The sequence below is a fragment of the Paroedura picta genome, chromosome 11, assembly GCF_049243985.1.
Source record: "Paroedura picta isolate Pp20150507F chromosome 11, Ppicta_v3.0, whole genome shotgun sequence".
In the NCBI taxonomy this organism is placed as follows: domain Eukaryota; kingdom Metazoa; phylum Chordata; class Lepidosauria; order Squamata; family Gekkonidae; genus Paroedura; species Paroedura picta.
The window spans coordinates 34,377,716-34,395,007 of record NC_135379.1 but is presented as its reverse complement, the minus strand read 5'-3'; the positions used below and the strand labels follow the sequence as shown (position 1 = coordinate 34,395,007).

The following is a 17,292-nucleotide window of genomic DNA, read 5'->3' as shown; positions in this document are numbered from 1 at the left end:
CAAAAACAAACTGCAACTTAGCAACAAGGGTCTAGAGATGGGAAGGAAACATTGCAATGATGTCTTTCTCAAGCAGCGTTTTATTTCCTATTAGGGGACCTTTTCTGGCGAGTGCATGAAAAGCAGCAGAAAGCACTATCCTAACTTCATCTGAAGCTATAAAACACAGAAGAATCAAAACATTATGGTAAAGTGGCTGGGAATGGGAGAGAAAACATGGAGTATGTTCCTAATGGTCTAGGCCAAGTTTTGTGAAGGGGGAGGGAGGAGCAGGAGAGCGAAGCAGCTGCCTAGACTGATACACACACACAGAGAACAGATATATACAATTCACCCCCATTTTCCTGCTGCTTAGAGGAGGAGGAGGGGGGGAGAGATACATGTCACAGACATAATTATGCAGTACTAGAAATGACAAGAGGTTGAAATGGACACTTTTAAAACATGACATGTTCTGTTTCTTTGACATTTCCTTGGAAAGGCAGGAGACAAGGAGAGAAAATGAGGGTGTGAAAAGGAGAATGAGAACTTAAGTGAAAGAAAAGAAGGAAATGGGTTAGAATAGACAGAAGAGGTTGGAAAGAAGATACACTGGAAGGAGTGGTTTTCAGGCAGCAGCTGAAGATACATACTGAAAATAGTGAGGGCAGTGAAGCTGGAAATTGCCCCATCATAAGCTGCTCTCCAGCAGCAGAAATGCTTTGAGTTTGTTCTGTCCCTCAGACTAAATCTCAGCATGAGGAAGAAAGAAGCTGGTTGATCTTCTTCCTCCATTTGAGAAAACACATCAATGAGAGAGACTGGTGGGTGTTTCACTTGTCAATAAGTTATTTCCTAATTAACTAGAAAAGGATTTGCTACATGAATATGGAGAAAGAACCATTAAAGACCTATAGCCACCAACTGCAAATAAACAGGAAGAATGATTAGTGTGAGCCAAAATATGTAAGTGCAAGGCCTTGGAGTACACATTTCAGAAGACAGGGATACACATTTCATACGCTGGTCATAGGTGAAAAAAAAATCACTACTGATGATGAAAGAAAGCACGTGGGGATCACAGCAGGCAATTGAAGAGTATGAATGACTGAAGCTGTCAAGCGATTCAATGACTACGGTTATTCTGCAGATGGGCCTATCAAATCAAAAGTAGCATAAAATAACTAGGGGGGGGAACTAAGAACTCCAACAGATAACAGCATGTCCTCAACATACACTGTGAGCAATGAAAAATGCATGTGTTTATTTTCCCACCAGGACATACTACTGAAATCCCACTAACCATCACATGCCATGGCAAACCTTTTCTTACATAGAACAAGCACAATTTTTTACATGAAGTAATATCTGTGTAGAAAGTTTGCCATGTGCGAGTCAGTTCTCTTTAGCCCAGTATTTGCTCAATGTGATGGAATTGCTGGAGATTATATGCTGTATTGGAAAAAAAAAAAGTATGTGCAGCTAAATTTGATAATGGTGATATTTCCTTAATGAAACCATAAAGCGCTCTGGATGGTTACTTCACGTCAGCAATTAAGGCAGATGAACATTTTTGTGTGCTTTAGGGTTTTGCCATTTTCTATTGTGTGAGTCAGAGTCTAAAGGACTATGGGTAACAAAGAGGGCAAAGTGTTGATTCATAGGATTGAGAATCTAAGAAGAAATATTATGCATAGGGGTTTCCTACTGCAGAATGCAAGGGTTGGTGATGCTGGATCGAAGGAAAAGATCAATTAGCAGAAGGTCCCACGTGGATCCTTGCAGGGAGGAGCATCTGGGGATAAGGGGGGAAAGGTAGAGATATGGCAAAGGGTATTCTATAGAGATGGTATCTGCCACAAGAACCTGAGCAAGCCACAGCAACACATTTGATGTGGAGGAAGTCTCATCATCATCAAATGCTAAGTGAAACAGGAAGGAAAATTTGACTTGAAAGTGTCTATCCAAGAATCATGAACTATTTGGCACAGTCTCACACACATACCCAAAACCAAATCTTATACTCTTATCATGGTATAGCAATCCACACACCTGCTTTCAGTGGTGGTAGAAAATGCCATTAAGGCACAAATGACTTCTGGGAACCCTAGAGAGTTTTCAGGGGTGGCTTGCCATTGCCTGGCTCTGTATAGCTACCCCGGACATCCTTGGTGGTCACCCATCCCAATACTCATCAGGGCCAACTCCACTTAGCTTCTGAGGTCTGATGAGATCGAGCCAGTCTGGGCCATCCTGTTCCCAGACACAGTCATCAATTAACACAGATCAGAATCCACACTTCCAACATGCAAAGAAAGGCAGGGGTGGGCAATTTCCCCCCCTACCTTGACCATGTCTACAACAGAGCCATGAAAAGGCAACTAATACACAGAGAGCAGTCCTGAGTATCGCAGGTGTACTACACAGTGCAGAGAAATGGATGGTGTCAGCAGGAGAGAGTAGAGGGGTTTACAATGAATGGGGGGTGGGGGGGAGAGCTGCATGTGATGTAGGGGAAGGGCAATAAAGCAGCGGCCACAAGGGGAGGAATAATTTGACCATTGTTAAAAGCCCAGCAGTGGGAATATGAAAAGGAGAATGAGTAGCTACGGGATAATGGGCAGTATGGTTAAAAATACTCGAGGAGGAGGAGGAGGAGTATTGAGGCGCGGGGGGAGAGGAGGATTGCAGCCTCGTGGGTCGGCAGGCAGGCGGGCGGAGGGAAGACCAGAACTACCAGCCATGAGAGGTGGGCACGGCGGCCCTGGGGGGGGGGGGCTGAGAAGAGAGAAGCGCTTTTACCTGCGGGAGGAAGGGCGGGCGGGGGTCTCTGGCTCTCCAGCTTCAGCAGGCTGCGTGTTAATCCGTATGGGGGGGGGGGCGAGAAGCCCTGCGGGGGGCGAGGGGGTGGGGAGTTCCTCTTCCCGGCCGATCACGGAGACATGCGCGCCCGCCACTCTTCCACCCTGCCTCGGCGGTGACTTCCCAAGTCCCGGCGGTGGCGGCTCCCACCGTCGTCTTTGCCTCCTCCGCCTTCTTCTTCTTCTTCGTCGTCGCCGCCGCCTGAAGAAAAGTAAACCCGCCGCGCCGACGCGCGCTCTCGTCTTCAGGCAATTAAGCCAGGAGTTCGGGGCTAGGAGAGGGGGGGGGAGGGGAAGAGCAGGCGGCGGCGCGCTTCGCCTCGCTGGTTTCGCAGAATGACGGCGAAGGAAAGAGAGAGGAAAAGTCGCCGACGGGGGGCTGGAGCGCGCGCGCACGCGGGAACACCACGCGCGCCGCCGCGGGGAAGCCGCGGCCGCGCGCGCGCAGGAGGGGCGGGGGCAAAAGCGCGAGTTAAAGGGAAAGGGGGGAGGGCCGAGGGAGGGACGCTCAGTCGGAAAAGAGGACGGGGGAGGGGACTGTGGTGGCCGTCGGGGGCAGCCTGGTTCCCAGGCGGGGCGTTTGGGGCTGGCGTGCGGACTGAGAGGTCAGGGGGTGTCCGAGAAGGACCGAGGAGCAGGGGAGGAGTAATCGAGCAGGGAGGAGAGCCCAGGCAGCCCCACTAACTTCTCCGACTCTCCTGGCGGTAGGACCTAGGAATCCCCTGCAGGTGCAGCTCACCTCCAGACTACACAAATCAGTTCCCGTGGAGAAAAAGGATGCCTTGTTCCCCACTGAGGTCCCTAACCTCCCCAGGCTCCATCCCCAAATCTCCGGGAGCTTCTCGACCTGGTTTTGGCAACCCTAATCCCCTATCCTCCGCCAGTGGATGGGGGGAGGGTCACCTGGCCACTCTACCTGGCAGAGCGTAATATTGCCACCTGGGTGTGTATGGTGGGGGATACCCCACCCCCTGCCTGGTAGAATCCACTGTGTGGAGAGGCTTAACTAAGGAAGGTATAAAAAGCACAGGGGCTGCCATCCTAGGGGTGGAAAGTTTGGCTTTGTTAAAAAGACCACAGCTACTTGGGCTTTTTGTAGTTGTCCCAAGCACCCTGGGTGAGACTGGCCAAGTTCAGACAGTGTGTGAATGTGGGGATCTGGAGATGGCTTGTCAGAGGCCGCAGGGTGTAGCAGGCTAGGAAATGAGAAGCCCATGTTCAAATCCCCACTCTGCCATGGATGTGACTTTGGGTCCCCACTGGGAAGAAAGGTCGAGTATAAATGAAGAACGAAAAGGAATGCTTGGACCAGCTTGAGGAGGCAGGATTGCTGTACCAAAGGCTGGATGAACAGATGTTGTATTGGAATACAAGATTTGCAGTGTTACTATCAAGTTTCAAAACTCACCCAAATGGTTCTAGGCTGAGACATAAGATGGGGTTAAGAAAACAGGCTGTTAGATTTAAATTTAAGAAAGATACTGGTTAACCTTGAGCAAAGCAGATTTCCATTTTGCCATCTGTATGATGGGAACATTGAGGTTGTCTTTTGCAACATGAGCGGATTTTGTAGTTAATGATTATATATAAACTGGCAAAAATAATCATATTTGCTTGGAAATAAAACACATTTCAAGTTGTCCTCAGTAAATATTGTTACACTTTGCTTATAAATATGCTACACTTATTAAAAAATTCTGTTTGTATAATATATTTCTCCCTCCTGTCCACACCTCCAGGTGTGCCTGTAGTTGCAAGTAAATTTAAACTGGGGTTGAGAAAAGGAACAATACATTTAAACAAAATATTAATATATTAAATAGAGGCAACTGTGGGGACATCTGGTTTGGAAAATGAGGTATGAAAGGGGAGTGGGAAGGGCTGGATTTTTTGGGGGGAGGGGAGAGCCCTCAGTGGAGTATACTGCCACAAACTCCACCCATCAAAGAATCCACTTTCTCATGGGGAAATGATCCCTGTAGTCTGGATATCAGTTGTAGTTCTGGGAGATCTGCAGGCCCCACCAGGAGCCTGTAAGCATGATAGATATTTATAAAATTATGGATAGGGTGGAGAAAGTGAGTTGACAATTCTGTTTCTCCTCAATATTTGAATTCAGGGATGTACAGTGAAGTTGGTGGTTATAGATGGATTAAATGAACTTATTTTACTTGTTGAGTACTTAAATTGCTGAATCCATTGCCAGATACAATCATAGAGTTGGAAGGGACCTTCAGGGTCATCTAGTCAAACCCCTTGCAGAATGCAGGAAATTCACAACTACCTGCCCATTCACAGTGACCCCAATTCTATGTCCAGATGATGCCCCTCCCCCCAAAAAAAACCAAAATCCCTGACCAGTCTTGCTTGGAGGAAATTTGCATCCCAACCCCAAAGTGGTGATCACAATTTCCCTGGGGATACAAAGAGCCATAGGAGCTAAGCATGGAAACAATCCCTTCTGCCCAGCCACTAACAATCTGCCTAAATTCACAGAATCAGCATTTTTGTGAGGTGGCTATCTAGCTTCTGCTTAAAAACGTCCAAGGGAGGAGAATCCACCACCTCCTGAAGAAGCCTGTTCCACTGAGGAACTGCACTATCAGGAACTTCTTCCAGATGTTTAGCTGAAATTTCTTTTAAATTAATTTCATCCCATTGATTCTGGTTCTACCCTCTGGGACAAAAAAAACAACCCAACTCTGCTCCATCCTCTATGTGACAGCTGTTCAAGTATTTGAAGATGGCTATCATATCACCTCTTAGTTGTTTCCTCTCCAGGCTAAACAGACCAAGCTCTCTCAATCTTTCCTCATATGTCCTGGTCTCCAAACCCCATTTTCGTTGCCCTCCTCTGGATGTGCTCCAGTTTGTCTATATCCTTCTTCAATTATGGTGCCCAAAATTGAACACATTAATAAGTGAGGCTTAACCAGAGTAGAATAAAATGGTACCATCACCTGGCACGATCTGGACACAATACTTCTTTCGATACAGCCCAAAACCCCACTTGCCTTTTTACCCACTGGTAAAAAAGAGAGAGAGAGAGGGTTAGTCTGGTATGACTTGTTCTTGAGAAAACTGTGCTGATGTAGATGATGTAGTGTATAAATACTTTAAAAAGGGGATTAGATGGATCCATGGAGGAGAGGACCTATCCTGCAACCCCCGGTTACTAAAGGAACCTCCACATTCAACTGCAGTTTCTGAATAGCACTGCCAGCAGGCAGCATCAAAGGAAGGCCTTGCTGTTTGTATGGGGTTTGCTGCCTCTCTCTTCCCAGGAGGATGGGTTAGGACTTGGAGGTCTTCCGATTGAGGCCCACTAGGTAGATAAATAGCTAGATAACTATAGCAATATTTGGGCCTTCCTCTTGCCCCCTCGACTCTACTTTTTGTCCCCTCCCCCCTTCCTATATGTTAAAGTCTGCTGGCTACAACCTGACTTTAATAACTAATATTGATGCAAGTGTTTAATTGTAGCTCATAGAATTTTAATTCTGGTTTTTATCTTATGTACTACAGTTGTTGTTTTTTTAGTTTTTAGACTGTGTAAACTAACCTGAGACAGGTGACCAAGAGGAGTAGCAAATAAATAAATAAATAAATAGCCACTGCGTGAAACAGGATGATGATCTATGAACCACTGGCCTGACCCAGCAGGACTCTTATGCTAACAGTAGTTTTTTATTTTGCTGCTAATGAAATCTAGGTTTAGATCTTAGGTATTGGAGAATTCCACAGACAAAAAGCTGCATAGGATTTCTTAGAGGTTGTTATAAGATTGCATCTCCACCCCACCCACCCCTTCCCCTTACTTTCTGTTTGCAGTCTTTCACATTCAGAAGCTAAATTGTACAAAATGCTGGAGGTGGAAATGCTGAACACTGCACTGCATATTCCCTGGGAAAAAAATCCTACTCTGAGCTGAGTGACTGGATATTAGTGGAGCTCATAGTTGTGAACTGTTAGTCAAGTGAAGACAGGAGAGAAGAGAGACTTTGCAATGTCTCTTTACTTTTGTCAGACAAGGAGCTCATTCTTGTGTGCACTGAACCAGAGCTCCTGGATATCTGCCTGCCAGCTGCACTGAGCACATATTTTAGAAGTGAAAGCGGATGGGAGGAATATGCCTGAATATGCAGCAGAGCTTCAACAAAACTATTAGGCCAGCATGTGTGACCGTGGTGTACATTTGTTACAAAGTAATAAAGCCATTCAATTTAAAGGTTTAAAGAATTAAAAACAGCCACGCTGGCTTTAACAATAAGATACCAAATAATAATAGTCTCCTTTAAACGTTCTTCTGTTTATGCGCAATTGTTTCTCTTAGTTTAAAATATAAATTGTTTGTATTTTATTGTTCACCTAATAATAATATGTAATATGGCATAGGAGTCATTGAAAAAAATGGAATATATAAAGGATGCTTGTATGATTAGTATAACTGTCGACTCATCTGAAATGCTGTTATAATTTGCCGTTTCCTAAATATGTGTGTGTTTGTGTTGTTGTTGTTGTTGTTGTTATTATTTTCTATTTATTTCCTGCCGCTCCTGGCAAACAGTCTCACAGCAGGTTACGTAATAAAACCTCACAATAAAATAGTGTCCCCATTAAAACTATATATAACCCAGCAGTGAAAAAAAATCCACCATCCCCTAACCACTAACAGCTGTCTCTCAGTGCACCATGGGGGTACAAAATCCAGCAACAGCAATGGACTGGCCAGGTATTGCATGTATGTGTATCTCTATCTTTTGTGGTAAGGATTTTACAGTCCTGAGCAGAGTTTTACCATTCTAAGTCTATTGAATTTACCAGGTTAAAAGGGTATAATTCTGTTTTGAATTGTAACTATGTGTTCTGTTCTTCACAGCCATTTAAAAAATGCTGCTGAAGCAGGTTCTCTGGAAAGATGGCATACAAATTGTCCAAATGAATAAACAAGTTTAAAAGAAGTAGACTTTTTTCCAAGCTATATGACTGTCTAGGTCAGCCTTTCTCAACTTTTTTACTGTTGAGAAACTCCTGGAACATTCTTGAGGCTTTGAAAAAACCCAGAAGTGGTGCAATCACTTTTTAAAAAAATCATTTACTGTATGTGAAAGGTGTTGTTGCTAGCATTTAGAGTGAAATTCATTAGAGTATCAAGGAACAGTGGAAAAGATATTCTTTGAAATCATAATGGATTTAAATAATTTTAAACTGTATAGATTAAAATATATTTGATAGCGTTGTTCAGAGTCATTACAATAACTATTATATTTCATCGTAAGGTCAAATGACTGGCACCATTCCAAATCATCCTTAATATCTTTTCTTATCTGTTCCCCTTGCTATGAAGCGGTTAACCAAGTATCATTCACAAACAACATATTGCAGGTAACCCATTATAAGAATGTGATGCTGACAGTCTTCACGGCTCCCAAATGTAATATGTAGATAGCATCCTAAATTGTAAATATAAAACATCTGAAGAATGCAGTGGCAGCGATAAATAAGTTGTGTCCATGGCCCAGAAAATAGTCCCTTAGCTTGGAGAAGCTTTTTACAATTGTTTAAAGAAATCACAGCCAAGTAAGGTAACTGCAGAACTTCCATGGTAAATTGAAGGCAAACTATCAGCTGCTGATTAGGCTTCTAAGACACTCCCTTGACAAAATCTTGGAGTAAATACTCACACAGGCAATACCTTTATTGGCAAAAAGCAGGTTAGAAGCAAGATAAACAGAGGTAATCAAAATACATCAGTCAGTTTGAATTTAAAAACTGAAGACAGAAATTCAGCTATAATAAAAGTGATATCAGCATCCTTATAACTCAATAAAAATTGGCAGATTGGGTCTTTTGAATGATTTCTCCATTTGGGTATAAGAGATATAACATGCCTTCGCTGGACAATAAACAAGGGACAATCCAGTAAAATATGTTGACTAGTGTCAGGAGTATTTGATTCGCAAGGGCATAGTCTATTTTCGAAAGGAATCTTGGCAAATCTCCCTTGTAATACTTTGGATGGAAAGGTGTTGAGCGATTGTAAGCTGTGACTTCTTCGAGTAGTAAAAAGTTCCAGTTTTTCAAATAAATACATATGTTTTATTTCCTTTAGTGTGAGTAAACTATTGATAACAGTAAACTGTCCTGACCTGGATAGCTCAGACAAGCCCAATCCTGCTAGATCATGGAAGCAAAGGAAGGCTGAACCTGGCTAGTATATGGATGGGAGAACTCTAAAGAGGTGGGTGGTAGTTCCTCCAAGGAACACTAGGGGTCATGACACAGAACCAGGAAATGGCAAAGCACCTACCTCCAAATGTTCCTTGCCTGACTGTCATACAGTCTTTGGATCTCTTGGCTGCAATACACACACCATCATGGCACAAGAAATAAAACTGTATTAAAAAGACTAAAATGCAATATACATGTTGACCCATCTATCTGTAAAGAATAGTTGTTCCTGTTTGTGTCCTAATGTGATGCTATGTTTTAAAAGCTATGATGTGGAAATGTGATAGTTCTGGGGGGGGGGGGGGGACAGAGTTGGTTTTTTGCCCCACTTTTCACTGCCCAACAAGAAGAGTCCTAATTATTGCAACTGTCGTCAGTAATAATCATACACATGGCCAATTTCCAAAAAGATCATCATCTGAAAAACACAGATCTAATTCACATCAGCAAATACAGTGTTAATTCAGTTCCTAATAAACAGAGGACTAAAGCCAGCTTTTCTTAACTTTTTTACTGTTGAGAACCCCCATAAATGGTCATATCAATCGATAAGTGTTTAACAAATTAAAAAATATATTAAAAATTAACTCCACCCATTCGGGAAACCCTTCCAAGGCCATCAAGAAACCCCAGGGTTTCACGAAACTTTGGTTAAGAAATCCTGACTCAAGGATTAGCATATCTCAGTGATTTCAGAAGCAGTGTTAGAATTTAGAGTGCTTAAATTTAGCCACATCATGCCTTGCTGTTCTCTATCACACTAACTCAGGGTTGAGCCCCGTGGCCAAAATCAGCTCTGTGAAAATGACAATTGCACATGTGAGAGCTACATTGTGCATATGATTTGAGGTTCCATGCTGGCTGGAACCTTAAATTGGCTACAGTTTGGCACAGACCAGAGGATGCATTGCTTCAACTTTTACCTTCAAAGCAAAAATGCCACTATTAAGTCACACTATGGTTTTACTCAGCCTAAAAAATCTGGTTTTGCAGTGCAACAAATTAAGTTTTATATCTCTAAATCGACCAGCTTTAGATCTTAGACATTCAAAAGTTTTCAGCGTGTACAGCCCTAATATATTCTACTTAAAAAAAAATAAACTCCTTTCTGTAAGGACCTTGTTTCAGTAAATTATTCAGAGTCATTTAAAGCACTTGAAACTGCCAGCTTGTACAATTCCCAATGTATCTTTTGTTGGAAAACAAATGTTAAAAGACAGGCTGGGCTGCAGGAAGTGCTAATGAACATGCATCTGGTTGGGAGAGTCTTAGCAGCAGGAACAGAGGGCAGAGGCGATAAGGAAAGCCTTAACAAGGAAGGCATCGAGTCAAAGAAGCAGCAGCACTTGCAAACTACTTATTCAGCTCAACTTGATCATTAAGTTCTATTTATCTAAAACATGTACAGTTTTCCCCTCTACTTATTCAGCTCAACTCTATCATGAAGTTCTATTTATCTGCAGATATTTCCCATTCCAGAACTGCCACTGCTTCCTCTACATAGGTAAAGCAGTTTACAAGTCTGTTATAGGGCTGCTGATAGAGGGAGACTAGAGGGGACACAATATTTGGGGAGTCCAAGTCAGTTGAAGGGCCCTTGAAGCTGGCGTCATGCTGCATCCAGTCAAATGTCTTTAAATTTATTTTTAATGCATTTCTGGTTGGAGCCACCAGGGAGGACTGAGCACACACTAATATCGGCTAAATTTCCCTTTTTCCAAGTAAACTTGGATCATGCTAAACCCATCAACTAATCTATCAATGGAGCAAGACAACTTGGGTGATGACTGCTACTCTGTCGGCCTGCAGCTGGCTAGTCAAGGTCATTTTCTATAATAGTCCAGCCATTCTCCCTCCTTTCCTTGCACTCAGATCAACCAGATCTTGTGAAGTGGTAGTTAGGGCACTGCAGTAAAATAAATGTTCTCTCTCTTTTCCTTAATTTATCTCCCTCTTTCCCACACTTTCCTCATTTATTTATTTTTCCACCCACCTAATTTTTCTGTGTCCCCCTGAATTTTATATACACTTCTTGGTCAGAAGATCTTCACATCTGTATTCTGCTTATTAACAAAATGAATTCAAGAGCAGTATAATAGCAAAGCTCTGATAATAGTATGAACAAAAGGGGAGCGTTAATATTTCCTCATGATCCAATGAAATAGTAAAAGGATGCTTCCCCTGTCATTCTGATAAGGGAACATTAATCTGTTTTAGTGTTCTACGTGTTACAATGCCCAGTTCAGGAACTAGATTGTAAATCATTTTATGCTTGTGAGAGAAATCTGGCTGAGAGTATGTCACCCAATAATCTTCTGTGGTGGATTGGGGGTCTGAGTTTTAGAGACACATGACAAGTTGTTTCAAAGCTCTCCTATTACATCTTGTCTGTTATGAAGTTAACCTGGTTCAGGGTGTTCTAGTTCCCTTCATTCATGGCACTGTAACTTCCATCATCATTCTGGAATTAATGGGGATGAGCACATACCAAAACATTACAGTTCAGGATTTGGAGTGGGCGCTGAATCAAACGCCAAACTGAACGAAGCCAAAAGTCCCAAACTGAAATGGCAAGCTCAGATCCCCCTTTCTCTCAGCCAGGGCTTGCTTCAGCAAAGAGAAAGAAGGGAGTTGCCTAGGATGGCCATTTAACCTGTTTGGTTTCCCCTGCTTTGAAGCGCATCTGATGGTTATAATTGCTTGCATTTATTTAAACTTAACAACTGATGGGCAGACCCAAATGGCTGGTAGGCATTTCATCAATCAGTTTTGGTTCCCCACACTTCCAAGTGAGGGAAAATGAAAACAACTGATAGAATGGTTGGCTGCCATTTCAGTGCTGTAAGGTCCATTTTGCTTCTCCTTGCCATTTCAGGCTAACTGTGGGATGGATGCTGCAAGCTATTTCACCACTTCAAAGCAGTGGGACGCTAAACTGACCCGTGAAATGGCTCACAGAAATTTCAGCCTAACAGTGGGATGGATGTGCATGTCAGTTTGATTATATAGTTATCTTTACTAACAAAAATCCCACTGTATTTAAGAATTTTATTCTTTTCAAGCCATTTACATGAAAAAGTAATTATGGTTGAAAGATTCTTGAAAAATGGGAGAAACATAATTGTCAATATATGCTATGCAATATTATGAGAAAGGGATATATATTCCAGATTAAGAATGTAGTAGTAGTAGATACTTATTGTATATGGCCAAAAGCCTTTACAAAACATAGTTAAAAATAAAATACAAACATTTATGGAATGGATTAGACCAGACAGTAAAGGAGAAGAATGAGTCTCATCTCTGGAGTCTTGTTTCATTTGAGCTTGGGAGATTCCCCCAACAGCTTGAAGCCCAAATACCTGGAAACACTTGGCATACATATTTCTCCAATATGTTTGGAGTTTGTCCATCTTTACTGCTATCTACAGAATCAAGTACTCAGGCCAATCCCATAGAATTTTCAAACCTACCAGCTTGGCCCCCAGTCACAGAAGCTGATTCAGAAGCCTTATTAAATCTCTAGCTTCTGACAAATCGTCTGGGGAAGACCTGATTCTACCTGACTTATTCAAAGCCCTTCTTAACTGGTGGGCCCCAGTTCTAGGTTTGCATCCAGATAAAAGAATTGGGTATCTTTACTAATGGTTAGAAAATGAGCATAGTAGTCCCTATTAACAAAAAAGGTGACAAAACTCACCCACAAAATTACCGCCCCATTAGTTTACTAAATATTGCATTTAAACTTTATGGAAAATTTTTGCTCCACAGGTTAGAGGACTGCGTTGCTGATAATCACATCATGCATCGATATCAGGTAGGATTTAGAAGACGACAATCTACGATCAACCACTGCCATTCATTATTTAGCTTATTCTAGCATGAAAGGACCCACAAGAGCCACAGCTTTTGACTCCATTGACAGAGACAGACTCTGGATGAAATTAATGAAAACTAACATCAACAAACACCTTTTATTTTTGCTGTGCGAACTACCTTCAGACATCTTCACAAAAATCCGGGTGGGCACCTCAGGTTCGCTAACCAATGTAAATTCCGGTAAGAAAAGGGGTAATGCAGGGGTGTATATTGCCCCCCTTGTTTTTCAACATTTACATTAATGACATAGTACAAAAGCTGTCTGGCCCAGAATTTGTATCTCTCTCTGTGTCAGTCAACAAAAAGTTTCCATCTTGCTATATGCAGGTGATTTGGCCTTGATTCTCCCTCAGATTGAAAAAGCTACTTAATAACCTGGGTACGTACTGTAAGGAAGAGTCCCTTTCCATCAACTACACGGAAGCAAAAGTAATAGGCTTTAGGAAAAAAATCCAAAAAAATTCCCATTGAACACTGCAGTACAGTTAAATACCTTGGAATCACTTACAGTGAGACTTTAAACTCGAATGTCAACCTCAGGTTCAAAATTCATTGGCGCCATCTTGAGATTTTACCACATCAGGGGATGGTTTCTAGTAGACCCAGCCCTGAAGATTTTTATAAACAAAGTTATCCCTTACCTACTTTATGGCATTGATATCTGAGGTTGGAACCTATTCAGATTATGAAAGTGAATTTTGTTTTCTGAAGAAAGAAGTATTTTAAGAATTAAAATGCTCTGGAGTAAAAGTGAATATGTACAGAATTCTGAATTTGATTCAGAATGTATATTAACAACAAAATATCCAATAGCTAAGACAATTTTCTGGAGTTACATATTTGTCATGTCAGACTTGCTAGCAGGAATTATTTCAGTCTAGGGTTCAAACATCCCTAAACTGATACATCTGGCATTTATGTACCATATTCCAATCTGTATTAGTAGTAAAGATTATGCAGAAAGAGTAACCAATTGTCTTTTTGATAGCAAACACAGCCTAACAACCTACCTTGCCAATGTTGTAGGGAAAAAGTCCAAAAAAGTAAGGTTCTCCTTTGGCAGACTTTGAACTGTATGGAATTGCAATACATGAAATCAAGATTGTTATTTATATGTTATTTTAAATACTTTCAGAGGGTAACTAGGTTGGTCTACAGCAGGACATCTAAATTTGAGTCCAGTAACCCCTTGGAGACCAACAAAATGTTCATGGTTGGAGCTTTTGAGAATCAAAGGTTCCCCTAATCAAAGTTCCCATATTTTAAAGGGACAGGAAAGGGCTACTTTTATTCCAGAGCACCACAATGTCCAAATGTCCCTGATTTCTGAACAATTCAGTTATTAAGCTATGTGGGTACTCACACGTATAAGCTTAAGCCTCCTTCCTCCACGGTACATGTGGAAGAAATACCATGTAAAAAAAATGGATGAACATATTTATCTGTTTCATTGTACCTTCTGAGTGTTCCATAGTCCGAACATCCCTATTTTCCAGAGCCTTGTTCTGGGACAGCTGTACACTATTGTTGATTGGTGCTGGAGATCACCCCAGTGGGTAAGAACTGCTGCCAGTAGGAAGACAGAATCCAAAATATAGCAGATACAGTCTGTCTGGAAATGTATCCATTCAGGAACTGACACAAACATCCACAATCCCTCTTGAAAATTTGTGGAACCAGCCAATATTGGTCATAATCTTTAGTTTGTGAGCTGGTTCATGCCCATCTCTAATAAACAAGCACAGAATTGCATTTTACATTACTGCAGCAAGATTATATGAGTCATATATTCCATTATGTTTGGGTTATTGACAGTCCCAATTTTATTTTGCTGCATTGTAGTTTAGATATCAGTTGACTAATTGGAACAGAATGTGGATTTGCATTTGGATGCGTTTCAGTGGGATGTAATTCAGGTGTATTTATTTGTATAAATATTTTGTACTGCTTTGTCACTCAAGGGCTCATGGAGTTTCAAAATCCACCAAACCCTCCCCCACTAAGTAATAAACAACATACTGCAGCAGATAAAATTGCTTAATAAATAAGCCCACACCATCCAATTAAAACTGCTCAGAAGAACAAACCAAAGATGAAGCATTCAAGAAAATCAAGCTGAAATAAAAGGATCTTGATCTGGCCACAGAATACAAAGAACAATGGTATCAGAAGCAAGGAGAGGTAGAGCCATCCAATGAAAAGGCCTAATTTTTCTTTGCCATCCATTTTACTTTTGAATACACGAGGAAGGCCCAGATATGTAATGTGTATGATTCAACTGCATAATATCCTGCAGGGGATATAGGAGAAGAGTAGTATTTAGCATAGTTATAGGAATTTCCTGATATATTTCAAATAGCCTTCTCTGATGTCCTGATTGGCTCATTAGAAACTTCCTGTTCCTTTGAGTATACTTCCTGTTTGCCTCCTCAAAAGACATAATGTTAGTCAGAGACAGACTGTAGGACTCTCTCCTCTCTCTTTCTATACAAAGTTGTTTCTCTTCATAATAAAACTAGTGTATTCTTTTAAACAGCCTGGTGCTCTGCTTCTCTTGAATATCCAAACTCTACCAACAGTGATGTCACACCACCTCCCATTTTTTTCTTCTGCTGAAGTGAAGCGGCTGACTGCCAACCCTACTTGAAGTCCAGTGATGCCAACACAGTACCTGTGCACAGCATGACACCTGCCCATGTGTTTCCTAGCTCCAGTTTGCTTCTTTCCTAAAAAAAAAAAGAGAGAGAGAGACTATCCTGATTTTTTGCCACTTTACTGGAATGGCAGAGACTTCAGAAAATCCCAGGAAGTATCTCCTTCATGTCTTCAAGGAGCACCAATTTTGAAACAGCAGCTTTTCTCATAAGGGGTTGTTAGGCTTGAACCTCCGGTATTCTGGAATTGGTCTCACTTCCTGGTAGCAGCCATTTTGTTGGTGCTCTCTGCCTATTCTCAAGATTCCTATTGTGCCTATAGATTCAATAAAGTTGGGGATCCATACCAGCTAGCATCCTACTGTTGTACTCTGGACTAACTTCGAAATAGTCTTCAAGAACACCCTCAGAGAAATTTCTCTACTAGACCCTGGCGGTGACAAAAGCATGAAAGTTCACTGTGGTTTACTATGGTCCAAATTACTCCAATAGCTTATTTGAATGTGTATGTTTATGTAAATGTGTGCAGACTTGATGACTGGTGTTTCTAGTGATCACTCATCTCTGGAAATGACATGTGTAAAATTGTGTTGCTTAACGGCAGTAATGAACAATACTGAGTGAAGTTCCACTTGCATTTCTCCCTTACTTAGCAGGGCAGTTGAGCTGATACAACATTATAATAATGGCAACTGTAAAACTGATGTTCCAGTTAAAATGAAGTATTTTATGATCCCAATTGGTGGTTGGAGATGATGACTTTCTTTATAGACTCATAGTTTGTCTATAGCACTAGCTTAAAGATGTGTGTGTGGGGGGGAGAAGTCCACTGATTGGCTAAGGCAGTCTTAATATACAGCACACTTGTTTTAATTGTTTTACTTGGATCGTTATGGTTATTATGGCATAAAGCTGCAACAATAAACTAATTTACTTACAGTCTTACTACACTCCCACACTCCCACCAAGTCACTCAAATTATCTTGAGAGTGAAGGAGGCATTGGACTGACTGGTCATTTTCAGATACACAATAAGTATCTCCCAGGCTTGCATGGTAGTTGTCCATGTAGCCCCCTACCCCTTCCCAAACTGAAGCCCTGCTTACAACCACAAACACATGAGAATGGTGGGTGAATAAACCTCTACTACATTAGAACAGAAGACACCATTCCTGAATGCCATCACTCTGCTAAAGCAGCAATTTCATTTTCCATCCTGGGAAGATTCAAATTATACTGAATTTCCCTGATTAGAATAGATTGAGTGAAAAAGAATACATTCATTGGATTGGTGAAGCAAGCAAATACCCTTAATTTCTCCCTCCTCTTTAAGATGCTGCTCCTTTCTAATATGCAGATTGCAATAATTACCATTTGAAATCCAGTTATCAAGGATCACAAACAAGTTAGCAACAGTTTGAAGTAAACAAATTAAATTGACATATCTGTTTACAAGGTGCGGAAATTTACTAGTGCTTTGATACAAGCTATTATATTTGGTCATTGAATTATACTGTTCCCATTAATTAAGCTTTGCCATTTAACTATATTGCTTAAACTGCTCACATTAAACCTTATCATGTGCATGGCAGCATGGCGTGCTTTATACAAATATGTTCATACCAAGGCACTAGAATTTACATAATTATTAACAGATCCCTTTGGGTTGGACAGCTCATTCTACCTTA

At 41.4% G+C, this 17,292-nt stretch overlaps 1 protein-coding gene and 1 long non-coding RNA gene across 3 annotated transcripts in view; one reads left to right on the top strand and one right to left on the bottom strand.

The window, feature by feature from the left end:
• The window catches only part of LOC143820374 (ubiquitin-conjugating enzyme E2 E2), a 117,020-nt gene extending 113,761 nt beyond the window's left edge, over positions 1–3,259 (bottom strand). Inside the window, exon 1 of one of the 2 annotated variants that reach the window (XM_077303074.1) lies at positions 2,782–3,259. The gene's annotated coding sequence lies outside the window, so the exon portion shown is untranslated. The remainder of the gene's footprint in view (positions 1–2,781) is intronic. The other variant, XM_077303073.1, reaches the window with a different exon arrangement.
• LOC143820376 (uncharacterized) lies at positions 2,675–16,519 on the top strand. Its single transcript, XR_013225324.1, has 3 exons — positions 2,675–2,728; positions 12,843–12,888; positions 15,487–16,519. It is a non-coding gene; the product is annotated as an uncharacterized LOC143820376 (long non-coding RNA).
• The last annotated feature ends 773 nt before the right edge of the window (positions 16,520–17,292 follow it).